We start from the raw sequence: 10,491 nt of genomic DNA on the forward strand, positions 1-10,491 counted from the left end.
ACGCTACCTTTATAATATCGTCGATCCACCTTGTGGGTGGCGTCCCACGCTGCGTTTTCCGGTACGCGGAATACTAATAAAGTAATTTATCAAAATCCCGAGACTGAAGTAAAAAGGTTTTCAGATTTCACTAAGTTTAAATCTTACTTTGTAGCCACGAACTGACGCAAAATAATAACAATTCAGTTTGTGGCATTAAAAGAAAGGATAATCTTGGATTACCCATTTCTTTTAATTCAAAGCAGTACCTAACTGCGTTCTACAGTGAAGTTCATTTAGCTTCCAAGTTAGTGAATCGGGCTTGAGGTGAACGGAAACAACATAGAAGTAACAAAACTTCTATTTTTTTAAAATCTAATGCCACTATACGCATATAATAAACAATACGAAATAAAATACAAAAAAGTAGTACTTAATTAATTTTGTGCACATTGTGATGTAATTTGAGCACAGCTTATTATGACAGAGGCTAAGATTAAATAGAAGGTTGAAGTGTCTGGTCGGACTTGGTAAAAAAATAGTTATAACACAGCATATGTAGATGCTATCTAGCTAGATTCAAAAGACGGTATCATTGTTCATGATCTTTATATTAAAGAAAAATATTAAGGCTGATTTGAACCACCTAACTTTGACCATAACTTACCGATAACCGGTGTTTTTGTATGGAGTTTAACAGATTTTTTACTTCAGTCAAAGTTAAAGTGAGATGGTTGAACCCAGCTTTAAGCTAGGTTTAATGATGAATCCATATTTGGCGTTGACCAATCTCTGTTCTTTCCTGAGGTGGCGTTAAGCTCCCGAATAAAATTAATTATTTCTGAAAAAGTGCCGATTTTTTTAAAATTCTACGCTTCTATTCGTTTACCTGTTGCAAAACAATACTACGGCTAGCTCACGTACTTACTGACTTAATCCGCTTTCATACGGAAACTTTATAATTATACTCAAAATTAATGCGCTAGAGCAAGGATGTTTTATAAACAGTTCGTTGTCAACACAGCGAAAACTTTAACTGGGGCATTTGGAAATTATTAACCTGTTTTCTTAGAACTCTACATTAGTGTAAGGTTTCCTTAAAATCAGTTTATTGTTAAAGTATCTACACCTATCTAAGATAAGAAATAAAAAAATCCACGGTGCTTTAATTTAGCCCAAGCTCTCAACCAAACTTTTAGGAAAAAAAAACAATGGTATAAACGTTACCAAAAACAAACATTAATATTTTGTATACCTAGTGTGGAGATCGAACCCCCGACGTTGAGTTCTTATGCACTAATTATGCTTAGAAGAGGGATTACCTTAAAGCGTTAAATTCACAAAGACAATTCCTTCCTTCCCTCTTTACATCATATTAAGAGAAAATTGAAGAAAAATAATAAAAAACAGTAAAAATCCAGCCATGTTATAAAACAATAACCAAAAGAGAGTCGACAAAAATAATTCGTCGCCGGCTTATAAGATCGGCCTGTCTTCATAACGGTATGATCCGGTTATAAATGATACCCAGAGCTCCTTGGGGTCCGGGTATCAAACCCGTGTTCGCGGTTACCGGACCAGATTCTGTCTGGGCGATTGAAAAGAGGCGACGACGTTGTTGAAAAGATTTGAATAAATCAAAGTAAGTAAGTACTCGTACGCTTTACTTCAAAATTTGTTAGGAATCCACCTTGTCCATACTTATAGTTATTGCAATTTACGAAGGCGAGTGAGATTTACATGTGTGTTGGGTGTAGGGTTGCCAGGTCCAAAAATACAAAAGCCGGACTCGGTGCTTAATTTGGCCGGACATTTTACCCTAAAAGCCGGACACGCCTTTTTTCCATGTCACGCAATTAATATCATAGGTGATTAGGTACTATCATCTTCGAATAGCCCAACATTCTGATACGTGTGTGCTTTTGACTGGACGCGGCAGTCACACAAAAAGACTACCAAAAGCCGGACAGGCCGGACAAGACAATTTTTGGCCGGACAAGTCTCTAAAAAGCCAAACATGTCCGGCTAAAGCCGGGCACCTGGCAACCCTAGGTGGGTGGCTCACTACTTTCGTTTTTCAAGTTTTGATAGACATATAGACACTTGGCAGCGTGTCAAGCCAAGTCAAGCTAAGGAACTGGCTAGCCAGCGCCGAGTGTAATATTACACGAACCATTTGGTGCCACTTTTGACTCTTCTTACACTATCGTTATGTGCACGTACACGTACACACACAAGTAAAGCTCACTCGTCTTCGTGAGTTGCAAGAACTATACTAACTAGTACTTAGGTACTTAATAGAAGTAGGTAAGTATTATAGATGTGAAAGTAACTCTGTCTGTCTAGTACCTTTTCACTCTTAAACCACTTTATTGAATTTAGAAATAGTTTGAGACTTAGGGATAACTTTAGAATAGTTTAAAAAAAAACAAAAACAAAATAAAAATGACAGTCTTTCTGTGACATCCCGACAAAAGGTAGCTTTTGATAATGCTAAAAATTAATTTCAAACTTGATTAAATCGTCTTGATTAAATCTTCTTGATTAAATGCTCCTATTTTTTTCGTATTACCTTTACCAAAAATAATTTCACAAGTTAACTGGAGTATTCAGGCGCTGTTTTAGATGGAATCACACGATTTAATACAATTAAGTGGGCACCTATTCGCGAGCTTTAATTAAGTGCCTCGAGGTGGGCCATAGAGTAGAATATTAATGTAGCATTTACAGAAGCGCCAAACCATGGAATAGGCAAAAAATGTGAATGTGTGTTGTATTGTGAATTCATAAATATTAGCATTTTTACATTTGAAAACTGAGTTACAACAGTTATATTTAATGTTTAGTGCTTTAATAATAAAAATAAAGAAAAGAGATCACTGTCCGCCAAGAATATTTTAAGACGAAATATTTGCCAAGATTAGACCATAATGACTTGCATCGCAAAAAACGTTATCAGATCTCTATAAAAAACTCTACCAAACCCTAAGGCCGCTTTCAAATTAGGGCGTGAGAAGCGCGACTGCAGCGAGGTAGCGGCGTTTTTATAATGTGAAGGCATGCATCCGCTGTCACATAGTATGAAATTATTATCCGCAGCGCGTCTGTCGCGCGTTTGTCGCGCTGCTAAAGTCGCCTAAATGTAAAAGCGCTCTAATTGAACAAACTCTACAGTCTACACCTTGGTTAAAATAGGTATGACGGCCGTTTTGTAATATTTTTTGCGGTATTGTAAAAAACAAAATTAGGCACAAACTAAGCTTTGTCCTCTCTGACTACCACGTATTCTTTGCAGCAATGCAAAGTAGCCCGGTAGAAGGCTCCTAATGGCAGCTTCTCCTCATTACACCTGAACTGCAGGCTCCTCAGTGCACCGCTTAGGATTTTTCATTTTGTTTCCAGCTCGTTGATTCTTTTAAAAAAAAATTACGACCTCATGGTCATTAAGAGATGGATGGGACTAAATGAATTTAAAGTAGGATTAGATATTAAGGCTGAGTTGCACCACCTAACTTTGACCGTAACTATAAAGTTAACCGGTGTTTTGTGTAAGGAGTTTGACAGATTTTGACGTTTGTCAAAGTCAAAGTAAGATGGTGCATCCCAGCCTATTTTAGCATTAAATTTGCTTGCACCTGCAATAACATAATCGGTAGGCGCGGTGGGTAGTGTGGTTGGGTACTTGTACCGGCGTCACTAAGCGGAAATTTTAAGTTAAGTAATTTTATCTTTTTAATATCTAGTTATGGATTTCCGCAAAGTAACGCCTGATACTATTAATTTTATGATAGGGATGACTGGAATATCTTTTAAAATTACCTGGTTTTCCAAGTACGAGTCGTATTAACAAGTTCGCTGCTTTTCTGGGAATTATGAAATTCAGCTTATTGGGAATACTGGTAAAATACTTTTATTTTGTCTTATTTCTGAGTTATTACAATTTTATATTTGATTTCCTGCAAATAGCTTTTGATGACACAGGAATTAAGGTTCCTGTGTCATCAAATAAGGCTGCTATCAACCTTATCAACCTTGATAGCTGTAAGATAAGGATTTAAGGAATTATATCTCTGCCAAAGTCTGTGTTAAGAAACACAGGGAAATTATTAAAACATTTTGAAAATGTATCTTAGATAAGTCTTAACTGAAGATGAAAATTACACTTAAAAATTGATGGAATTGTAGGTAGGTAAAATCTTTTGCAATTCTGTCCGAGACAATCATTTTTATAATTCAATTTTTTTTAAATCTAAGAGTAAGTTTAAAATTCTTGAATGAGGCGAGAAAAAAATAAAAAAACATTATCATTATTTAAAATCAGTCATGTTCAATGTTCATGTCAAAAGACCACAATTGCGCCAAGCTATTCTAAGCCGAGTTCAAGTTTTAAGTCGGCAGTCGTCTGTTAACCCCGTGGCGGCTTTCTAAATGAAACTGCGCGCGTTCCGCGTCATCGCAAGGGTTAAGTTAAAATCTCATTATCAAGACGTGGCATGTATGCGCTTGGGTTATACTGCTGGGTAGTTCGGCAAACATTGAATGCATGAATATATTGTTTTGTTCTAGCTTTTGCCCGCGGCTTCACTCGCGTGAAATTTCGTTTGTCACAGATCGTTATAAATTATAGCCTACTAGCGGCCGCCCGCGACTTCGTTCGCGTGGATCCCGTTTTACCCCCTTCATCCATCTTACGCGGTTTAGATTTTTTCATACAAATGTTTTTTCCCGCTAACTCCCGTTCCCGTGGGTATTTCGGGAATTCCTTTCTAAGTGCACCTCTACGGTACCTAAGCTACGTCCCATCCAAATTTCAAGTGCCTACGTTTAGCCGTTTAGGCTGTGCGCGTCAGTCAGTCAGTTTCTCCTTTATTATATTTAGATATGTTATTCTGGATTATAAACAATAATACTGTAAAGTTTCATCAAAATCCGTTCAGTAGTTTTTGCGTGAAAGAGTAACAAACATCCAGACATCCAAACTTTCGCATTTATAATATTACTAGGATTTTGCATTTGGTCTGGGTGTTTTCTTTGATAGTATGTATTTATTTAATTATGTGGACCAGGACCGGTCGTTATGGAAATCCTTGGTGCTGGACAAAGGCCTCCTCTTTGTCCAGCAGTGGACGTCATTTGGCTGAACGAACGTACAAAAGTATTTATTTATTCAAAATATACTTGGCTTAAGTTACATTATACAGATAAAGATAGATATTTTGGTGGATTAACTGCTTTACTTGTGTGGGAAGAAGCCGCCATGTAATTCAGGGAATTCGTTTTCGCCTAATTACAAATCAACATTCGTATTTCTTCACCGTCTTCACCCGTTTTTAATCAAAACAACTAAGCTATCTTCTCTACGATTTCTCTGAAACAGATCCATTTCTAGCGATAATAATTCACCTGAATTGTGTCAATCCAACTTTTTAATTTTATTCATTAAATCCCAACTAGTCCCAACTAATCCCAACTAATATTATAAATGCGAAAGTAACTCTGTCTGTAATGTCTGTCTGTCTGTCTGTCTGTTACGCTTTCCCGCTTAAACCTCGCAACCGATTTTGATGAAATTTGGCATAGAGATAGTTTGAGTCCCGGGAAAGAACATAGGATAGTTTTTATCCCGGTTTTTGAAACAAGGACGCGCGCGATAAAGTTTTTCTGTGACAGACAAAATTCCACGCGGGCGAAGCCGCGGGCGGAAAGCTAGTTACAAATAAATGTTTGCAGTTTGTTATGAACACAGTTTTGCTTTAAAACACTTAATGGGTGGTTTCACCGATTCTTAATAATTTCAGATACCTAATCATGTGACAAATAAAATTCTTAGAAAATCCCAGTGCCTTTTCCTGACTATCGGCAACTTTAAAAAGTTTAGTTTATCTATCAGATAAATTTCTAATAGGCTATCAGTAAGTGGTAAAAAGTTTTCTAAGCAAAATCCGTAGAGCTGTGTTCAGCATCGGAAGGGTTAAGTTGAAATCTCATTTATTAAGACGTTGGTCGTATGCATTCGTGACACACGAGCGTACCGGTGAACAAGCAAAAGAGATTAGAATAATAAAATATGTAAATCTTATAAATAATAGATTATCTTTGTAAGCTAAAGTTATTACATTTGTATTTACATAGGGTAGAAACTTTTCGAGTGGCGACTATAGGCCGGAAGAAGTAGCGTAAGCAGGTCCCCAATTAAGTGAACCGATGATTTGGTAAAGGTCGCGGGAAGAACCTGGATGCGGGCCGCGTAGGACCGGTCATCATGGGAATCCTTGGAGGACGCCTTTGTTTAGCAGTGGACGTCATTTGGCTGAAACGAACGAGGGTAGAAACTTAACTTACACAAGTATTGTCACCACTGTTTTGCATGTGAGAGAATATACAGGGTGTTGTAAATGTAATGGTAATGTAAATTTCTGATTTCACTATACCATTTATATGACCATGTTAACATGGGCTAGTGTCGGCTCATATACCCATTTACCTAACACCCTGTAAAGAGAACTTCTTGACTTCTTGCTATGTGGATTCATTTATTTAATAAAAGGTTTATTAAAATGTAAGTTTAAGTTTGTCTTCTTCTGTGACAGTAACACGGCACTCGTCTGCTACAAACAAAGACTATGCAGCTGATCTCGTAGATGACATAGCTAAGACAGAAAAGTATAGTCATCCTGTACAAGTACGCATTCTACAGTTTTGGTTCTTTATCATCACCTTAATTTCATAATGGACTCTGCTGAATTGATTGTGTCAAACAAGTGGCCTTTATATGTTAAGTTAATAGTAGTACTTACTTTTACTATACTCTAAGCACACAATATGTTACTTATGTGTCACAGTATTGTCACATACCTACTTATTTTATGCGTGAGTTGGAATGTATCCAATATTGCATGTAATTTTCCATTTCAGATTTTAATTACTAGTTCTAATATTATAACATTTCTTGCTACCTACGTTTTAAAAGTTCCTCTATAGTCTGATCCGGGAGCACGTAGAATTTTGTCCAATGACCCCAAGCTACCCATCCTTATCGCTCGCGTGTAATTATATTGCTGTCGCAATTGTGCGACGGGCGCCCGCAGTGAGTGTGCGAGCGCGACAGCAACATAATTATGCACGAGCGATAAGGATGGGTAGCTTGGGGTCATTGGACAAAACTCTACGTGCTCCCGGACCAGACTATTATTATAGAGCATGTTTTACATGTTAATACAGATACTTAAATCGTTGGCATATTTACAGCTTCTCAATATTCATACTGTTCTTATTTGACTATGACATGAGAGAGATTCCCGGTTCATTTTTCACTTGCCTTGAAGTTTAATATCAGCGCCTTAAGACGCCATGTGTTATTAATGGACAGAGGATCTTTCCGATAGAATACTGTGCACCACGATATTAGTATTAGTGCAGTAGTTATTTTTTTTAGTTGGTCGTAAGAAAAAAGGATAAATTTGTGAATATCTGGCAACCTCAACCCGTCTGTGCAGTGTAAAGAAAAAAAAAACTTGACAGCACACATTTACTCTTAAAACCAATAGAAAGAAAGTAAAAAATGATCGTTCATGACTCGTAGCTGCAAAGATCACTAGAAGTCAGTGGGAGTGCGTAGGGAAATTACCAACTTCTATGTTTCTCAGGGCTTACATAAAATAATAATAAAATATTCTAGAAATCGTATGCTTAAAATATTATTAAACACTTTTCTCTTAATGTCAGCAGACATTTTTCTTGGAAGAAATAACGAGATGTTGGTGTTTTAGTCTTGAGAATTCGTCTATTAACTAACTTACCCTTAAAATATGATTTCTCAGAAACAATCACTATTATTCTAAAGGCCCAAACCTTTTTCGTAATCAATGCTAAGCGTCCATTGTGGATCTACGATCGCTCACCTGGATCTTCGCCGATTTAATCCACTCCATTTTCTTTCCATTCAAAACCGCTTGAATGGAACGAACAGTTCGTTGGATGTATTCGGGGATAATAAAAAAGACCGTAAACAAAAATATTCATGAAAACATCTCGACCTGAACAATGATTAAAGTCGTACTCGGCCACTTCAATTATTTAAAGGGCGCCCACAATAGTCCTTTAAAAGATATGCCGGCATAGTCAAAACTGAACAGCTGCCACAGGCAGTGGGAGACATTATTTTACTGTAAAAACATTTTCTCACCAGTTAGTCATATTTGCCGGTGGCGGGGCGTTTTGTGGCTGTGGCGTTAAGCTCGTGTTCGGCGACCCCTATAGTCAATAGCTGGATATAAGCCTTCTAATAATTGCATGATCTTTAGTTAGTTACTTTTATCCAGCCACTGCCAGGAGTCTTGTTGAGATCGTTGCTAGATTTCGACCTTGATTCGACCAGTCCCACACCGACACCATTGGGCTATTTGTCGCTTAATAGCAGCGCAGTAAAGGGCAGTGTAGTCAAAAAAAAAAAAAAAAATGTAGTTGCTTCAAAGATTTCTGACAGTTTGACATCAATTACATTATCTTACGACATTCGCATATCAGAAGAATATGATCCTTGCCGTTTTCTAGGAGTAGTAAACTTTGCTACACTACTTACTTACAATACATGTAATAATCTACCTAAAATAACCGTATAATTTACTTACTTATTCCTTTTTTCTCCGGACGAAATGATCTGACTTTCTTTGCCCGGCTAGGTATGTCTAGCAAAAGGGATATAACTGGTGCTCGGATATCCGGATCTCGGGAACAAACTATTATCTTAGTTTTTCTCGTAGACTTTCCAAAGGAATTTCCATTAAATCTGGGCTATTAATTAAGTGTGGCAGTCTACGTTGCTAGGTTTTATTGTTTTAAAGATAATTAAAGTCGGTGATTGCGATTCAGAGCGTACTTTGAGTGGTTTGATGTTAATTAATTAAAAGTGAATGAAAGGTGACAGTCGCAAAGGTCTTAGGTTCATTTTGCAATTTTTTAATTTGAATCTTGCTTTCTCAATCAAGCTGTTTCTAAGACCTGAACTATTAACTGATGAAATCAGATGATGACGTAGTACCTAAGTACTTTAAATGTCTTTTGCCTAAAAAAATCGAATATGCTTATTCTAGAGTAGATTTCTGTTGATTCGGTGTTTAATTTATTAATAAAAACACTGAAAGTGGGCCCAATTTGTGGAAGATAAAATATTTAAAATTTAATCCAGCGACTTGGCCCGTGGACCAAGCTAAAAGTGGGCCAAGTCACTGGAAGACTCGTCCTATTGGGCGACTTCGTCCTTGAATAAGTATTACCGTATTAGATAATGGACTTTTGAGATGTTGTCAAGTCATAGAAAGTACTCATTGACATGTTTCGTCTTTTGAAATAAAGCCGCTGACAAGCCGCCGCTCTTGGTGTGTGAATTGTACTTCACAATATCCAGTATGTCGACATCTAAATTCTTCTATTCCCCACCCAAACTATGATCTACGTTCTGCCATATCCCTAAAACTAGACGAATGTCCCACCCACTTCATTTCACCACACAATTTCCCGAACAAATGAAGGAACCAATACAATGCCGGCGAAAAACAATATCGCCCAAAATGGCCGCCCAATGAAGAATTCTCGAACGATTGTACAAATTTCATCATTGTCTTCAACAAGGCTATGTAAATTCTGGGTAAACGAGATATTTGGACTGTATTGGTAATTTGGGCCAGGTGTGTACCCCGATCACTCCAGCGCGCCCTGGGGAATACCCTGCCAAAGTTGGCCTATGAAAATGGGATAGGAATAAGCCGCCTTATGAATAATCTTTAGGAATCCTGATGACATTTTTCGATTCCATCGATTGGTCCGTGGAATTGAATTGTTAACTTATTTGTGAAAACATTTGATAAAAAAAATATCAGTCTAGCAGCAGTACCGTAAGAACCAAGAACAACCAAAGCCATCTCATCAAAGGCTAGACCGCCCATATCATCGCATCAACGCTCAGTCCTATCAACGATAACCCGTCTTTACCTATTTTCCTAGACCAGGCTCAGGATGCATATCTACTTGGTTGTGGACTTGTGGTCGACCGGTTGCGGTTTAAAGACGCAGCGGCTAGTCGACCGTCCTCTCCCATCCCAGAGTGTGTCCTTCCTTAAAATCGTGCCTCCTGGTATGCCGGTTTGGCCGGAGCAGGCATAGATAGTCATCGTGAGTGAGCACTATCGTATTTGTACTTACTCTGCTATCGTATCGTACAGATATTATAATACTAGTCTAAAAAAATGTATTAGGTTTTTAAACCTAATACTCTTATGTAGGTATGTTACGGTCAAAGTGATAAATGTGAAAATTATGAATAATCGCCGGTTATTATGAATAATCACCGCATGATTTGGTAAATGTGATTAATATGAGGTCATTTATGTGTGTATAAAACTAAATAGGCGGCTTATGGGTGGCCCAAGGGCCACCCCCGCCGCACCTTAACCTATTTTTCACTTTAAATCAAAACATTATGTTATAGGCATCATGGAAAAGTAATATTATGCA

The sequence above is a fragment of the Ostrinia furnacalis genome, unplaced genomic scaffold (assembly GCF_004193835.3).
Source record: "Ostrinia furnacalis isolate ACB-3 unplaced genomic scaffold, ASM419383v2 OfSCF4694, whole genome shotgun sequence".
In the NCBI taxonomy this organism is placed as follows: Eukaryota; Metazoa; Arthropoda; class Insecta; order Lepidoptera; family Crambidae; genus Ostrinia; species Ostrinia furnacalis.